Below are 18,132 nucleotides of genomic sequence, written 5' to 3'. Positions count from 1 at the left end.
TGACTTCTCCAGCTCCTTGCTCCCTGGGACTTTCTCTGTGGTTGGTTCACACTTGACATTCAGGTCTCAGCTCAGATCCCATCCTTTTCATGACTTCCTACTAAAGAACTCCCAACAGCTCTCTGCCAGTCTGTCTCATCTCTGTTTTCTTCTTAGCATTGTTATCTCAAATTATTTTGTCCTTGCCTGTTTCCTTTGCTAGAGACAAACCATAGATGCACCATAAATGCATCTCCAGCTAGAATGATGCCTGGCATATAGTAGGGGCTCAGTAAACTGCTGTAGAAGGAAGGAGGGGATGAAGGAGAAATATCCCAATGTATGATGCTTCTCTGTTTGGTCCATAGGGTTCTAAGGACCTGGAAGAGGAGCTTCACGTCCTAGGTTCTGCATCCTTGTCAAGCCCGTGGTCGCTTCGGCAGCATCCTTGCCGTGCCTCGGTTTCACCTTATCCATTGCAGAGAGCTCTCTGTTATGACATGCCTGGTGCTCTCCCATAAGAAATGCCTTTCTGCGAGAGGGTCTGAGCTTCTCCATTCTGCCCCTAGAACTGCTGAGAACAAGATACGGGATGGCCGTCTAGGTAACTGAGGATGTCTGTCAGACCTCCAGTGAGTTGACTTTTTTCCAGTCTCTTCAAACATTCCTCCCAAGATGTGGTTTCTAAGTGTTTCAACTTCATCTCTATTAGGGACCCTGAAAAATCTGAAGGGTGTCCTTCAGAGGTACAATAATAAGGAGAATACCTACCTGTGAGCATTAAGTGGCATAACACCCGTAAAGGATTTAAGTACAAGCTAAGCACGCAGTGAAGGTTGATCTTATAAAAGACTGGGATTTATCTTGGAACTCCTATACACCTCGGGTTGAGGGCATGCTGCTCCAGAGAGAATTTGCAGTTATTTCTGCCAAGCACACAGGGAACCATCAACCCCAGGTCACTCATAGATAATTTCTTGATTTTGGTTTCCAGACCAAATAGTGTCAGTTCAAACTCCATACCCAATGAGGGCAGGTATGTGATTATGGCTTCTCATGGAGGACTCTCTTTCCCTTCTTAGCAAGTAGGAGTGGGAATTGAAAGGTTTCCTTGACATCTTCCTCTGCTAATTTTTTCATGTTCCATCTTATCCCTGAGCCTTCTTGTCCCCCAGGCTCCAAGGATCCTGCATTTCTAAGGCGTCTTATTTCCAAGTACCTTCCTGGTACAGGCCCACGGTTTTGTTCTGGTTTCCAAACAGTGTGGACACCAAGCCTCCTTGTTCCCGAGCTTGGCAAATGTCCCTGGGAGGGCAGGAGCTTGAGTTCTCAGTTTCCTCTTTGTTTTTGGCTCCTGGTTCTTCTTTGACTTGATCGAAGGCACCACTATGCATTTAAGAGGATATTTATCATATATTACCCAGGATTTGTAGGTGTTTTGTGGCAACAGAATTTTCAGATTATGGAAATTTCCACGTTGCTGGAGACAAAAATATCTAGATAGATGTTATGACTCACTCAAACCCATGCAGCCTGAACGGAGCCAGACCCACCCCCTCGCTGCCCCCTGCAGACATGCAGGCTGGCCTGCCAGTACAAGCCTGCTTCCTGCTGGGCCTTCAGAAATACCACATCTGGCTCACAGACCCACCAGCACCTTCATGGATCTGTAGGCACGTGGGCAACTTGAACTGGCAAGTGTGGTTGGTGGCCTCAGCATCCCTTATGGTCGCACTGAGGCCGCCAATTACCATCTGTCATTGTTCATCTCTAGATGTTGCTGCCGCTTCATTTTTACAAAGAATTGTGGAAAGAGGTGAAACAATTTTTCTTGCTAAAATAAAGATGATTTAGCTCCTTGCCTTCCTTGGGGCTGTCATCCTAACGACCTCATTAAAGTGACATGAGGTTGGTTCCTAGTGACTGTTCACCAGCTCCCAGCAATTAGCTCTTTTTTTTTTTCACTAATCATTTAAAAATTACACCATTCTGTGGGAGAAAATATTTGCAAATGATGCGACAGACAAGTGCTTAATCTCCAAAATATACAAACAGCTCATACAACTCAACAAAAACAAACAGCCCAATTGAAAAATGAGCAGAAGACCTTAATAGACTTTTCTCCAAAGAAGACATACAGATGAAGACATACAGATGGCTGGTAGAGACAGGAAAATATGCTCAACATCCCTAATTATTAGAGAAATGTAAATCAAAACTACAATGAGGTACCATCTCACACCAGTCAGAATGCCCACCGTTAAAAAGTCTACAAATAATGAATACCACGGAGTGTGTGGAGAAAAGGGAACCCTCCTACACTGTTGGTGGGAATGTAAGTAGGTGCAGCCACTATAGAGAACAACGTGGAGGTTCCTCAGAAAACTAAAAATAGAGCTACCATATGATCCAGTAATCTCACTCTTGGGCATGTACCCAGACAAACCTGTAATTTGAAAAGATACAGGCAACCCTATGCTCATAACAGCACTATTCGCAACAGCCAAGACATGGGGACGACACACGTCTACTGATCTATGAGACTATGGTGCCTACTCACGATGGAATACTGCTCGGCCGTAAAGAGCGAACTAATGCCATTTGCTGCAACATGGATGTAGCTAGAGATTATCACACCAAGTGAAGTAAGTCAGAAAAAGATAAATAGCGTATGATACTTCTTACATCTGGAATCTAAAATATGGCACAAATGAACCTGTCCACAAAACAGACACAGACTCACACACATAGAGAGCAGACTGTAGTTGCCAAGGGGGAGGAGGCGAGGGAGAGGGGTGGACTGGGAGTTGGGGTTAGTAGATGCCAGTTATTATATTTAAAAGGGGTAAACAACAAGGTCCTACTGTATATCATCAGTCAGTTCAGTTGCTCAGTCGTGTCTGACTCTGCGACCCCATGGACTGCAGCACACCAGGCTTCCCTGTCCATCTCCTACTCCCGGAGCTTGGTCAAACTCAAGTCCATTGAGTCAGTGATGCCATCCAACCATCTCATCCTCTGTCATCCCCTTCTCATCCTGCTTTCAGTCTTTCCCAGGATCAGGGTCTTTTCCAATCAGTCAGTTCTCAGGGATGGCCAAAGTATTGGAGTTTCAGCTTCAGCATCAGTCCTTCCAATGAATATGCAGGACTGATTTCCTTTAGGATGGGCTGGTTGGATCTCCTTGCAGTCCAAGGGACTCTCCAAGTCTTCTCCAACACCACAGTTCAAAAGCTTCAATTCTTTGGGGCTCAGCTTTCTTTCTGTTCCAACTCTCACATCCATACATGACTACTGGAAAAACCATAGCTTTGATTAAAAGGACGTTTGTTGGCTGTATATCATAGGTAACTATATTCAGTCTCCTGGGATAAATCATAGTAGAAAAGATTATAAAATAAGAATGTATATATGTGTATAGCTGAATCACTTTGCTGTAAAGCAGAAATTAGCACAGCATTGAAAATCAACTATACTTCAAATAAAAAATTAAAATGGAAAAAGTAAAAATCATTAAAAATTACATACTTTGGAAGTTTGCTCAAAATTGGTCAGTCTTGCTAGTTTGCTTCCAGATTTCACCTTTTCCCTCCATTCTTGAAAACTGCATGACATTTTCCTATCTTCAGTCAGCCAACCTCTTTCTTCCTCTCTTAATTTCTTCTGTGTTATTTCATTTGATCTGGAATGAGGCCTTTCACTCTCCCGGCTATAAATTGTCTGGTTCTGAAACTGTGAAATTATCTAACGTGACCAGAAACTTTCTTTCCTTTACTATCTCTCTCTTATCTGGGATAATGGCATTGCATTGTCTATAATGTGAGAACTCTGGGGATAGAGCATGTGGATCGGAGTTGAAGTTGTATCAGTAAACCAGGTTATGGACTGAGCTATTAAAAATATAAGCCCCCCATGTGGAGCAGTAGAATTCAGATGAAACCTCAGGACTTGGAGAGGGAAGGGGGTGGGCATTGATAGTTATTTAACACCTTTCTTTCCCAGACCACGTGCCAGACCCTCCCCCAATTCCCACAACCACCGGAACCTCAGACATTATGGAGTAGCCTGCCTAGGTGGGTGGAAAGCAGCCTCCAGCTGGTTTTGTGACTTGTGGAATTTAATTACCTGTTCATCTTACATTCATGTATGAATTCATCCATCTTTTAAAAATATTTTTCTTTTTATTTCTCGGTATATACAAAGTTAGTGCCCCCTCTGGTTTAATTTTCCAAGTTGTAAGCTGAGGTGCAGGCAGTGTCTCGGGGACCTTCTAACTCCAAGTTATAACTCCAGCTACAGCAACGTGGGGAAACAAAGGCTGGGTCAGCGAGAGATCTGACATCTGTCCCGGTAGAGACAGGGCAGGCCCGGGTGCTGACTGTCCCGCTGTCCCCTCCATGTTGGGCTCAGGTTCGCTCTTCCTTTTAAACTGGGAAGGTGAGTTTACGATGGCAGAGCCTAGTGGACGGGTGGCTCTGTTGTTGGTGTGTAAATCGGTGATGCCTCCCTAGTGCCTCCCCGCTCTCTCCTCTGGGCTGTTCCTTAGCCTTCTGAGGAGCCCAGAGCATCACTGCAAATGTACAGCAAGATTCTGGCAAAGCAGAGCAATTTCGTAACAAAAATATTTCTTTTAATATTTTAGTTGGGAATGCAGGCAGCTGTTAGAGGCTCTGAAGCTAAATTCCAAAAGTGAGGCAAAGTGACTGACAATCTGGGCACACTTGGCCAGGCAGTCTCTCTTTACCATAGCTCAGTTGGTAAAGAATCTGCGTGCAATGCAGGAGACCCCGGTTCAGTTCCTGGGTGGGGAAGATCCCCTAGAGAAGGGAAAGGCTACCCACTCCAGCATTCTTGGGCTTCCCTTGTGGCTGAGCTGGTAAAGAGTCCACCTGCATTGTTCCCTAGGTTGGGAAGATCCCCTGGAGACGGGAAAGGCTACCCACTCCAGTATTCTGGCCTGGAGAATTCCATGGACTGTATAGTCCATGGGGTCACAAAGAGTCAGACACGACTGAGCGACTTTTTCACTTTCACTCCCTTTACCGTGCTCAGGTGGGAGTTGGTCCTGGGCAGGGTGGTGGTCATGAAACAATGCGGTGCTCAGGGAGGGTCCCCATAAAGCAATGCGATCCTCCCAAGAGCTCTCCCCTGGACTGTTCTTCCCTGTGAGGGACACAGAGGGCTGCTTGAGGACCATCCTCAGAGCTGGGAGGCACGTCTTCTGCATGGCCGCATCATGTACATTACCCTCTGCCTCCCCGCCCCTCATCGCCCAACGAGGCTTCCTGCTGCCGCCCACCTGAGCATCAAGCATCTCATTCAGCCCCTGACCTCCACCCGTGGCACTCCCCACAACCCTGCTCCTTCCTCCTACTGCTTCTCTGGCATTCTCCCTTTGGTCCAGACACACTAAACTACTTGTCATTCCTGAGATGTGTCTGGAATGCCAGTGGTGTCGTCTTCCGGGAAAGAGCATCTGGAAGGACTCAGGGCTCAGTGCTGACTGTCAGGGCTCACAGTCACTGAGCCTTCCTGGGACCCCTACTCCAATCTGGGTTCCGTCCTCTCCTCTCTGGACAGCACCCCGCCCCCCAGCCTGGGACTTGCCCTCCTTGTACTGCAGGCACTTGTTCATCTCTCTCCCCGCCTGGGTTGAGCAACTTGAGGGCAAGGAGCTGCGAAGTTGAGTTCCTGGATGTCCCCGGGGGGGTAGCATCAGAATAGCTTGTAGCAGAGGCCCAGCACATTTCTCTGGGATGAAGGACTGAATCAGTTCAGTTCAGTTCAGTCGCTCAGTCGTGTTAAGCTCTTTGCGACCCTATGAATTGCAGCACGCCAGGCCTCCCTGTCCATCACCAACTCCCGGAGTTCACTCAGACTCACGTCCATCGAGTCAGTGATGCCATTCAGCCATCTCATCCTCTGTCGTCCCCTTCTTCTCCTGCTCCCAATCCCTTCCAGCGTCAAAGTCTTTTCCAATGAGTCAACTCTTGGCATGAGGTGGCCGAAGTACTGGAGCTTCAGCTTCCAAAGAAATCCCAGGGTTGATCTCCTTCGGAATGGACTGGTTTAATCTCCTTGCAGTCCAAGGGCTGAATAGGTGACTGAAAATAGCGAAAAGTCTCCCAGGCCAAGGCTTATACACCAGGAGCTCACCAGGGATGGGCTGTCAGTGGGAGGACGTTCCCAGGCCTGCTCATAAAGGGAATCAGGGGCAGTTTCTGGGACTTCCTGAGCACAGGTATCATCCTTGGAGAAGCACATCCCTTTGCTATGTGACGAGAGGGGTCCCTCCTTTGGCTGCCGGGTGTGGTGTGTTGGGGGCTTAGCTCCCCATGTATTGTGGGGAGCCGCAGGAAACCAGCCCTGAGACAGAGAATGGGTTCAGGCAAGTTAGTGAGGGCAGTGCTCCACAGTCACCCTCCACCCGGTGGAGAGGGCTGCTAGGGGGCGGGAGGGAGAAGCTGGGCAATGACATCCAACCACAGAGGGGAGGGGCGCTTCTCAGCCACCCCCTGAGACCCTTCGCAGCCCTTGCGAGCTCCCCAAGTTGGAGCTAGGGGCCAGGTTTTACACCCCCACGATGACCATCAAGGGAGGCAGGCATGTTATGGATTCAACTGTGTCCCTCTGAAGAGACGTGTTGAATTCCTGAGGCCGCCCCAACCTGGGAATATTTGAGAACCTACTACAGAAAATGTTGTGCACAGGGATCTCAGGACAGTGGGGTGGTGTAGGTAAGAGACGCGAGATTCAAAGTAGCCTGAGTGCTTTGCATTAATTAATTCTTTTATTCACACGCTGCCTTCATTTTCCAAATATTTATTGAGCACCTGCTATTTGCTCTGCTAGGGGCACACCGGGGGCATGCCAAGGCGGTGTTGTGAACCCCTCAGCCAGGCGCTGAATGGTTCCTGCCTTTCTGTGTTTCTGCAAATGAACCCGCTTTCTTGCCCCCTGGGATCCAGACCAGCAGCTTCATTCCCACGTGCCTGCTGTGGCCCTCGCCACATGCACTCAATGCAATGTGATGGCGTAATTATAGAAATGGATAACACCCCGAGCTTCCTGAACCACCCCAGAACACGTTGCAATAATTTGTCACCCATTTTCCAAGGTAGAATGCACTAACCCTTAATTATAAGCCAAGGCTAGAGATGAGTAAATAAATATGCATGCCAGTCTGAATGCTATAATTAGAACTACCATTTAGCTAAAGAAAAGTAGAGACACTTTAATTCCAGGCCTCTGCCTGAATGTTGAGCTGCTGCTAGGGAACAGCCCATGTGTGTTAACACGTTAAGTTCTGAGCAAGCAGTAGCATAGTAAGAAGGCAGTGTTTTGTAAATGGAGCTGAGACGTACTCTACATGCCACTAGATGTTTCAATTCTGTGTTTATTTCCCAAAGCCAGCTTAATGTGATGGTCAGTAGTTTTCAGACACTTCAGACAGCTACTTTGAATGACAATTTGGCATAAAGTGTCTAACACTATTTGTATAACAGGTTGGCATTGCTCATCGGCAGCAAAGAGTTAGGTAATAATGAGATGGACACACATCATCTATTCATTTAACATTTTTTCTCAAGTACCCACTCCATGCCAGGCACTGTTCTAGGTAGTGATGGACACAAATGACTTGGACCTAGAGATTATCACACAGAGCAAGTCAGACAGAGAAAGACAAATATCCTACGATATTTCTTATCCTGGCATGCTGCAGTCCATGAAGTGGCAAAGAGTCAGACACTACTGAGCAAGAGAACTGAACTGATTGCTTATATGTGAAATCTTAAAAAATGGTACAGGTGAATCTATTTACAAAACAGAAATAGAGTCATAGACATAGAAAACAAGTTTATGGTTACCAAGGGACACAGGTGGGGAGAGGGATAAAATGGAGATTGGGATTAACATATACACACTCCTGTGTATAAAATGTTGTTGTTCAGTCACTACATTGTGTTCAGCTCCCTGTGGCCCCATGGACTGCAGCACACCAGGCCTCCCTGTGCTATGTATAAAATAGATAACTATTAATAATAAGGACCTACTGTGCAACACAGGGAACTCTGCTCAATACTCTGTAAAAGTCTATATTGGAAAAGAATCTAAAAAAAGAGTGGATACATGTATATATGTAACTGATTCATTTTGCTCTATAGCAGAAGCTAATATGACACTGTAAATCAACTATAAATAAAAATTAAATAAAATTCTAATTAATAAAACTTAATTAAATGTAATTAAATAAATAAAATATAATTATCTTGTTTTTCTCCAATAAAAATTAAAAAACATAAACGACTTGCTTTCATGGAGCTTACTTTTTAGTGAATGGAGACATACAAGAAAACAGTCAACAAGTGTATCAGTTCAGTTCAGTTCAGTTGCTCAGTCGTGTCTGACTCTTTGCAACCCCATGGACTGCAACAAATATATAGCCAAGTACATAATACATATGCTATATGGTATGGTGATAAATTCTGCAAAGAAATATGTCAGGAGCAGGGGAGAGAGTGGTGAGGGAGTTCTGTCTTAGGTCGCATGACTGGAGAAGGTTCTGATGAAGTGACATTGCAGTGAAGGCCTGAATTAAATGAGGGAGTAGTGGGGGATACATGGAGAAAGAGTGTTCAAACAAGAAGAAACAGCAGGTGCAAAGGCCCTGAGGCATCTGAGGCAGGATCTGCCTGGAGTGTCTGAAGATCAACATGAAGGCCAGTGTGCCTGGGAGAAGAGGCAGGGAAGTAGGTCTGGAAATAAGATCAGAGAGGAAGGCAGGGCCAGATTAGTAGCCTGGGGGCCACAGCACAGATGTAGACTCACTCTGCAGAAAATGGGCGCCTTCGCATGGACTTGAACAGAAAAGTGACATGACTCAGCTTCAGTTTTAAAATGATCATTCTGACTTGGTGCAGAGAATGGACGTAGAGGCGTGGGCGTGTAAGGAGACAGCCGCCCGGGGAGGCTGCTGCACCTCTTCTCGTCTCACTGGGGTGCAGCTGGCAAAGGGGTTTGTGAGCAGGACCCGGGCTGTCTGGCCCTGATAGCAGCTGTGCGGTCCTGGTCAAGCTGCTGGAATGCTTTGTGCCCCATTTACTCCACGTGGAGCCGTGGTAAAGAACTGCCTGCAGTGCAGGGCATGCAAGAGACTTGGGTTCCGTCCCTGGGTTGGGAAGAGCCCCAGAGTAGGAAATAGTACCCACTCCAGTATCCTGGCCTGGAGAATCCCATGGACAGAGGAGCCTGGCGGGCTACTGTCCGGGAGGTTGCAGAAGAGCCAGGCATGACAGCGACTACACAGCAACAGTGAGATCGGTGGGTTCTCCTCCGGGAGGGGGCTCTTCCACCGCTTAGGCGCTAGGATGCTTGGAAACGTCCAAAGTGCCCTCATCCAGTTGCCTGAAAATTTTCCCTTCCCTCCATGGGGTTGATGATGGGGACCCAAAATTGGGGGAGTGGGGAGCATGCTCTCTCCCTAGGCTCAGGGCTTGGGAATTGTGTGAAAGTGAAGTTGCTCAATCGTGTCCGACTCTTTGCGACCCCATGGACTGTAGCCTATGAGGCTCCTCCATCCATGGGATTTTCCACGCAGCAGTACTGGAGTGGGTTGCCATTTCCTTCTCCAGGGGATCTTCCTGACCCAGGGATCAAACCCGGGTCTCCCGCATTGCATGCAGATGCTTTACCGTCTGAGCTACGAAGGAAGCCCTTGGGAACTGTGTGGGTTCCCCTATTTTGCAGTGACCGTTTCCCTAATTCAGTGACCAGAAGGTACACAATCTACAAGCCAGCTTGCTAATGACACTGCTGGTAAGAACAGATTTCTGATTCTGGATTGTTCTGGCCAACTCGGCCCAGCTCCTGAAGTGGGAAGGCAGTGCAGGGGACCTGAAAGAATGACCCTCCTAAATGTTAACTGAAGTGGCTCAGAGAATAGGGGGTGAAGTTTGTTCCCGAAGACAGTGAGGAAAATGCACTTCTTGGCCTCACTGGAAATAACAGACACATATATCCTAATTATGTCTGGGAGAAGATCACAGCTGACATGTCCAAATGCAATATGTAATTGAGAAATTCCAATTAGGTGGGTTTTAAAAGACAGATTTCAATTATGAGGGATAACCACCCGTTAACTGAATTGAATTTTCGTTTCTCCTGGTTCCTGCAAGGCCAAGTGCACCATTAGACCTGGTAAATGCTTATGTTTGCTCACGGACTTGCATCTGTCTGGAAATCTGATGCCATAGCAGCCGCACAGAGGCTTTGTATGGGGAAGATATTAAGATAGTAACATGTGCAAAAGCCCCTACCCAGAGCCCGGCACTTAGCAAGTAATTAATAAACACTAACTAGATCTTCACAATCATTAATCTGGACAGCTGCTCATTTGATAACTGCTTTACTCTTCATACGACAAAGGTCTGTATAGTCAAATCCATGGCTTTTCCAGTAGTCATGTATGGGTGTGAGAGTTGGACAAGAAAGAAGGCTGAGCACTGAAGAACTGATACTTTTGAATTGTGGTTTTGGAGAAGACTCTTGAGAGTCCCTGGGATGGCAAGATCAAACCAGTCAATCCTAAAGGGAATCAACCCTGAACATTCATTGGAAGGATTGATGCTGAAGCTGATGTTCTAATCTTTGGCCACCGGATGCAAAGAACTGACTGATTGGAAAAGACCCTGATGCTGGGAAAGATTGAGGGCAGGAGGAGAAGGGGATGACAGAGGATGAGATGGTTGGATGGCATCACCTACATGAGTTTGAGCAAGCTCTGGAAATTGGTGATGGGCAGGGAAGCCTGGCGTGCTACAGTCCACAGGTTCACAAAGATTTGGGCTGAACTGAAGTGAAGTAATTAGGGAAATCAAGTCAGAGAGACAGAAACTAGAATGATGGTTGCCAGTGCCCGCGGGCTGGGGAATGCAGAGTTATTGTTTAATGGGGCAGAGTTTCAGTTTTACAAGATGAAAAGTCTGGAGGTGAATGGTGGTGGTGGTTGCATAACATCGTGAATGTATTTAATACCACTGAGCTCTATGATCTAAGATGGTCAAGTTGTGTTATGTGTATTTTGCATGCTAAGTCACTTCAGTTGTGTCTGTCTCTTTTCGACCCTATGGACCGTAGCCCGTCAGACTCCCCTGTCCATGGGCTTCTCTAGGCAAGAATAGTGGAGTGGGTTGCCTTGCCCTCCTCCAGGAGATCTTCCTGACCCAGAGACTGAACCCTCATCTCTTAAGTCTCCTGTATTGGCAGGAAGGTTTTTTTGTTTTTGTTTTTGTTTTTTTTTTTACCACTAGCACCACCTGGGAAGCCCATGTGTATTTTACCACAATAAAAAACATTTGAAAAAAATTGAGGGGAAGCTGGCAGAGTTTCTAGAAGTCGAGGAAGGGAAAAACATGGTAACATTGAGCTTGAAATTTACAGTATTACCTTTTTGGCCAAACTACAGACAATGGGGAGCTTGCCAGGGGGCAGTAGTGGTAAAGAACTCACCTACTAACGCAGGAGGCATCAGAGACGCAATTTCCATTCCTGGGTTCAGAAGATCCCCTGGAGGAGGGCATGGTTCTTGCCTGGAGAATCCCCATGGACAGAGGAGCCTGGAGGGATACAGTTCCATAGGCTCCCAAAGAGTCAGACACAAATGAAGCTACTTAGCACACAGCACGCACAGACAATGGGTATCTTAAAGAAGAGAGATAGAAAGGCCTGGTGATATCTTGTCTTCTGCATAATTTCTGTTATGAAAATTAAAATGTGTCTGTAGAGCTTATCTGTTACAAGTGCAATTTTGCAATCTTTTTCTAAGGGAGAGCTTCACACTGTAGTTATATTGGGGGAAATGTGCTTTAAAATTCATTACTTTTAAATCTTTGAAATTCTCCCTTGTTCCCCCTCAAAAGTCAGCATTCTGTAAAACTCGTTATTATTAAGCCTACGAAATTCTATCTTGCTCCCCTCAAAAGTCAGCTTTCCGTTTGCTCCTGCATGCCCAGTGCTTTTGTACCAGGGGTTTTGTGCTGTTTGAAAAGCAGCTGTCTCTTTCCTATATGTCCAGCGCCAAAGACAGCAGTGGTAAATTGGATTCATTTTTTTCAGTAACTGTGGAAGCGATGCCCTGGGAATGTTGAATTTATTATCGTGCTGCCTTACACGTGTACAGATCTGAAGAACCATTACTGAAAAAAATATAAGCTTGTCATTTCCTTAATTACCCATCCAAGAGGCTCTTCTGTGCCTGGAAGAGTTTCACAAAACACTGACAGGGAAATGGTGAGCGAGGTGTCAGATGTGTTATTAAGGTCAGTTATAATGATCCAGAGGTGAGCAAAGAGGTAATAAAAGAGAAGCTACACAAATGTGGCGGATCCATGGGTCTGATTGCTAACATCTACTCATGTACTAAGATATGTTTTTAAGATTGTGGAATTCATAAATACCTGCTGCTGCTGCTGCTGCTAAGTCGCTTCAGTCATGTCCGACTCTGTGCGACCCCATAGATGGCAACCCACCAGGCTCCACCATCCCTGGGATTCTCCAGGCAAGAACATTGAAGTGGGTTGCCATTCCCTTCTCCAATGCATGAAAGTGAAAAGTGAAAGTGAATCTGCTCAGTCGTGTCTGACCTTCAGCGACCCCATGGACTGCAGCCTTCCAGGCTCCTCCATCCATGAGGTTTTCCAGGCAAGAGTACTGGAGTGGGGTGCCATTGCCTTCTCCGCCATAAATACCTATAGAGGGAAAAAAGAGGGAGAAGCAGAGAGGAACCTTTGGGTTTTCCCAATACCAAAATACTTCATGAGTTTCAAGAGTTACGGCCAAACGACAGAGGATAAGGTGGTTGGATGGCATCACTGATTCAATGGACATGAGTTTGAGCAACCTCTGGCAGATGCTTTGTACCTTTCATGTTTGGACCTTTTTTCTTAAACACTGAACCCTCTCTCTTCCCCACCATTCTGGCTGGAGTTTAAGCAAGCTAACTGCATTTGATGTTAACATTTTGCAACTTTATTAGCAAGTTTTAAGAAGGGTCTTGAAGAACTGAAATTGTAGTTGATGAACTTAGACAATGAGCCTTTTTGCCTAGGCATGACGTGGCAGATCTCGGGTACCTTGGGGGGTTTGGGGAATTAAAAGAAGATGCAACCTTGACATGAGAGTAAGCACTTAGCAACAATGATTCAAAAGCCCGGTGGCCTTGGTCAGTGTTACAGACTGAATGTTTATGTCCTTGAAGATTCATATATTGAAATGTTAAGTTCCAGTGTGAGGGTATCCAGTGGTGATTAGGTTACTAAGGTGGGGCCTCAGGAACGGGGTGGCTGTTGTTCAGTCGCTCAGTCGTATCTGACTCTTTGCGACCCCATGGACTGCAGCACGCCAGGCCTCCCTGTCCACCTTCTCCCGCAGTTTGCTCAAACTCATGTCCATTGAATCAGTGATGCCATCCCACCATCTCATCTTCTGTCATCCCCTTCTCCTCCTGCCTTCAATCTTTCCCAGCATCAGGGTCTTTTCCAATGAATCAGTTCTTTGCATCAGATGGCCAAAGGATTGGAATTTCAGCTTCAGCATCAGTCCTTCCAATGAATACTCAGGACTGATTTCCTTTAGGATGGACTGGTTGGATCTCCTTGCAGTCCAAGGGGTTCTCAAGAGTCCTCTCCAACACCACAGTTCAAAAGCCTCATTTCCTCAGTGCTCAGCTTTCTTTATAGCCCAACTCTCACATCCATACATGACTACCGGAAAAACCATAGCTTTGACTAGATGGACTTTTGTTGGCAAAGTAATGTCTCTGCTTTTTAATACATGGTCTAGGTTTGTCATTGCTTTTTTCCTAAGGAGCAAGCAGATGACACCACCCTTATGGCAGGAAGTGAAGAGGAACTAAAGAGCCTCTTGATGAAAGTGAAAGAGGAGAGTGAAAAAGTTGGCTCAAAGCTCAACATTCAGAAAACTAAGATCATGGCATCTGGTCCCATCACTTCATGGCAAATAGATGGGGAAACAATGGAAACAGTGTCAGACTTTATTTTTGGGGGGCTCCAAAATCACTGCGGATGATGTCTACAGCCATGAAATTAAAAGACACTTGCTTCTTGGAAGAAAAGTTATGACCGATCTAGACAGCATATTAAAAAGCAGAAACATTGCTTTGCCGACAAAGGTCTGTCTAGCCAAAGCTATGGTTTTTCCAGTAGTCGTGTATGGATGTGAGAGTTGGACTATAAAGGAAGCCGAGCGCTGAATAATTTATGCTTTTGGACTGTGGTGTTGGAGAAGACTCCTGAGAGTCCCTTGGACAGCAAGGAGATCCCAGCAGTCCATGAAGCTGAAACTCTAATACTTTGGCCACCTGATGCAAAGAACTGACTCATTGTAAAAGACCCTCATACTGGGAAAGATTGAAAGCGGGAGGAGAAGGGGAGACAGGATGAGCTGATTGGATGGCATCATCGACTCAATGGACATGAGTTTGAGCAAGCTCCAGGAGTTGGTGATGGACAGGGAAGCATGGGGTGCTGCAGTCCATGGGGTCACAAAGAGTCGGAAATGACCGAGCAACTGAACTGAACTGAACAGAGCGTGGCCCTGCCTACCAGATCAAGACCCAGTTTTACCCACAGCCAGTCTCTCCCATCAGGAGCTTCCACAAGTCTCTTATCCTTATCCATCAGAGGGCAGACAGAATGAAAACCACAATAACAGAAAACTAACCATACTGATCATATGGATCACAGACTTGTCTAACTCAATGAAACTATGAGCCATGCCATGTAGGGCTACCCAAGATGGATGGGTCATGGTGAAGAGTTCTGACAAAACGTGGTCCACTGGAGAAGCAAATGGCAAACCACCTCAGTATTCTTGCCTTGAGAATTGCATGAACAGTATGAGAAGAAATGGGGTTAGTGTCCTTATAAAAGGGACCCCAGAGAGCATCCTTCCTACTTCCGCCACTTGGAGGAGCAGTCAAAAAGAGGGCTGTTTATGACCTAGGAAGTGAACTTTCGCCAGGCATTGACTCTGAGGGCAGCCTGACCTCAGGCTCAGGCTCCAGAACTATGAGAAATACATGTCTGTTGTTTATAATTCACAAAATCTATGGTATTTTGGTTATAGCAGCCTGAATAGACTAAGACAATGCAAAGGCATTAAGGCAGTGCAGAAACTGGTTCATCACTCAGTCAGGTCTGACTCTTTTCGACCCCATGGACTGTAGCCTGCCAGGCTCCTCAGTCCACAGGGATTCTCTAGGCAAGAATATTGGAGTGGGTTGCCATGCCCTTCTCCAGGGGATCTTCCCAACCCAGGGAGCGAACCTAGGTCTCCTGCATTGCAGGCGGATTCTTTACCATCTGAACCACAAGGGAAGTCCAATGCAGAAAGTAACCCAAAGCAAATATAGGTTGCAAATCTGAGTTGAAGGTGGTTTGTGTGCCCTGGTAGAGAAGACAGTTTCTTGTCACAGCTAGTGCTAATTAAATACTCTTTGAGCCAGATGGAAAGGTAATTAACCCCAAACCCACTTGTACTTTTTCCATCCACAAATTCTAATATCTTGGGAGTCCCAAGGAACCACTAGTGATTTATGCATAAGTGATATAGTGCCGTCATTTTGACTACTAACATGTACTTCTGTAAAACTTAGGTCTGTCTTTTGAAAGATGGATAGAGTCAGAGAAAGCACAGCAAGGACAGCAGGAAATATTGAAGTGATGTGTGTGTGTGGTAGCGTTGAAGGTTACCAGCTTCACGATTCCACACACCTATGTTTAAATATGGTACAACTTGGGCATTCTTTATAAATTATCAGAGTCTGTTTCCTTATTAGTTAACTTTTTTTAAAGTGTGTGTTTCTTAAAGGATTAAATAGGATGAGAAAAATAAATAAATTAGCATCATGACCAGTAGATGCTTAATAAATATTAGCTCCTCCATCTTGCTTAGCAAGTAATTCTAGTGCTTCAACAACTGTTGCAAAAATTGGCTGAAAACTGACAGATGAAAGTTATTTATTAACATTTATTCATGATATAAAATAGTGATCAGTATGATAATCTATTAAAATTTTCAAATGTGCTTTGAGCAATTTGTTGTCCAAAGTAACCTAAATCTGGAGTATGTTTAAAACAGCCTTATTCTGAGGTGTTGAAATGCACAAAGCATCGTGTATTTGCAAAAACACTGAGAAAGGGTAGCTCTTCCTGTGTTTTTTTCCCTCTTCTTCCATTAAAACAATGGACTTGATAGTGCTGTTTCTTCTTAATGAGTTCCCTTTACTGGAAAATCAGTGAGCTTGAGGTTTGTATCGTGGATTTAATCTTCTTTGTAAGACTAACATCCAAGTTGCATGGAGTCTTTTATGCTTTTTTATCACTGAACTGGAGGGTTCCTGAACCCCTGCCTGTGAGACTGTCCCTTTTGCACATGGCCACAGGACCCACTGAGCCATTACTCAGCTGTTACCTCCTTATAGCATGGGTTAAGGAAGTGTCCATCACGTACTTCTTTGCAGTGAGATGTTGGAGGAGTTGTCTCCCTCAACCTTCTGTGGAAGTCTTACTCATCAGAAGAAATGTATAGAGAGACATGCTTTTCTCGCCCTGTACCACTGGACGTGATAGTGTTTCCTTGAAGCACCGGTACTGCAACAACTATCTTATCACTTTGAGGGAGCCAAGCCAACGTGATGAGCTACGCAGAGCAGAGAGCAGAGCAGGAAGATGGGGAGGACCTGTGTTAGTCAGGTTGGAGCTGGCCTGCTCTAGACTTAGCATTATGTTGCTCATAAATCTGCCTTACTGCTTAAGCCAATGCAGTCAGGATTTTCTACGAGTTTTTGACTTCCCTGGTGCATATTTTTCTAAATTGAAGTATAGTTGATTTGCCGTGTTAGTATCAGGTGGTACTATTCTTATAGATTACACTCCTTTTTATTAAAAAGCAATGGTTATATTTCCCTGTGCTGTACAATATATCCTTGCCGCTTATCTATTTTGTACATAGTAGCTTGTATCTCTTAATCCCCTACCCCAATCGTTCCCCTCCCTTCTCCCCTCTCCCCATTGGTAGCCACAAGTTTGTTCTCTGATTCTGTGGGTCTGTTTCTGTTTCGTTATATACATTTGTTTGTTTTCTTTTGTAGATTCCATATATAAATGATAACAGTCTGACTTATTTCACTAAGCGTAATACTCTCTAGGTTCATCCACGTTGTTGCAAATGGCACAATTTCATTCTCTTTTATGGCTGAGTAATATTCCATCATATATGTATATTTATGCCACATCTTTATCCGTTCATTTGTTGATGGGTAATTAGGTTGCTTCCATCTCTTGGTCACTGTAAACAATGTTGCCGTAAATCAGGATGCCCTGATATGTGTTTTAAAAGAGGATGTGATAATGACAGTCACAGACACAAAAAATGAACATATGTCAAAGATTTTATTTCATTCACTTATTATTGGAGGAACCAGTCAGATGTTGCAACAGTTCAAAGGCAAATTCAGAGACAAATACAAATCAATTCAGTTCAGTCCCTCAATCATGTCTGACTCTTTGCGATCCCATGGACTGCAGCACACCAGGCCTCCCTGTCCATCACCAACTCCCGCAGTTTACTCAAATTCATGTCCATTGAGTCAGTGATGCCATCCAACCATCTCATCCTCTGTCATCCACTTCTCCTCCTGCCTTCAATCTTTCCCAGCATCAGAGTCTTTTCAAAAGAGTCAGTTCTTCACATCAGGTGGCTACAGGATTGGAGTTTCAGCTTCAGCATCAGTCCTTCCAATGAATATTCAGTACTGATTTCCTTTAGGATGGACTGGTTGGATCTCCTTGCAGTCCAAGGGTCTCTCAAAAGTCTTCGATACAACAGTTCAAAAGCATCAATTCTTCGGCATTCAGCAAATAATGCAAACAAATAAGTAATGCTAAAAAAAAAAAAAGGAATTTATAGATAGATTAAAAGTTGCCTTTTTCCAGGGAAAGGAAGGAAAAAAACCATTGTCCTTCTTGATAGAGTTAATTTGCATGTCTGTGGACAAGAATCATTTGCACTAATATTGGCTACAATTTATAGAACAGTAAAAAAGTTGGATCTCTGCAAGGAGATCCAACCAGT

General features: G+C 45.2%; 1 long non-coding RNA gene across 3 annotated transcripts in view; it reads left to right on the top strand.

The window, feature by feature from the left end:
• LOC138435466 (uncharacterized) overlaps positions 1–18,132 on the top strand; it is a 53,554-nt gene that overhangs the window by 17,794 nt on the left and 17,628 nt on the right. Inside the window, exon 3 of one of the 3 annotated variants that reach the window (XR_011255115.1) lies at positions 348–611. The exons of the other annotated variants lie outside the window; for them this stretch is intronic. This is a non-coding gene — a long non-coding RNA (uncharacterized lncRNA). The remainder of the gene's footprint in view (positions 1–347; positions 612–18,132) is intronic. 3 annotated transcript variants of the gene reach the window in all.

Source organism: Ovis canadensis, chromosome 3, assembly GCF_042477335.2.
Source record: "Ovis canadensis isolate MfBH-ARS-UI-01 breed Bighorn chromosome 3, ARS-UI_OviCan_v2, whole genome shotgun sequence".
Lineage (NCBI taxonomy): Eukaryota > Metazoa > Chordata > Mammalia > Artiodactyla > Bovidae > Ovis > Ovis canadensis.
This window is presented reverse-complemented; position numbering and strand designations above follow the sequence as displayed.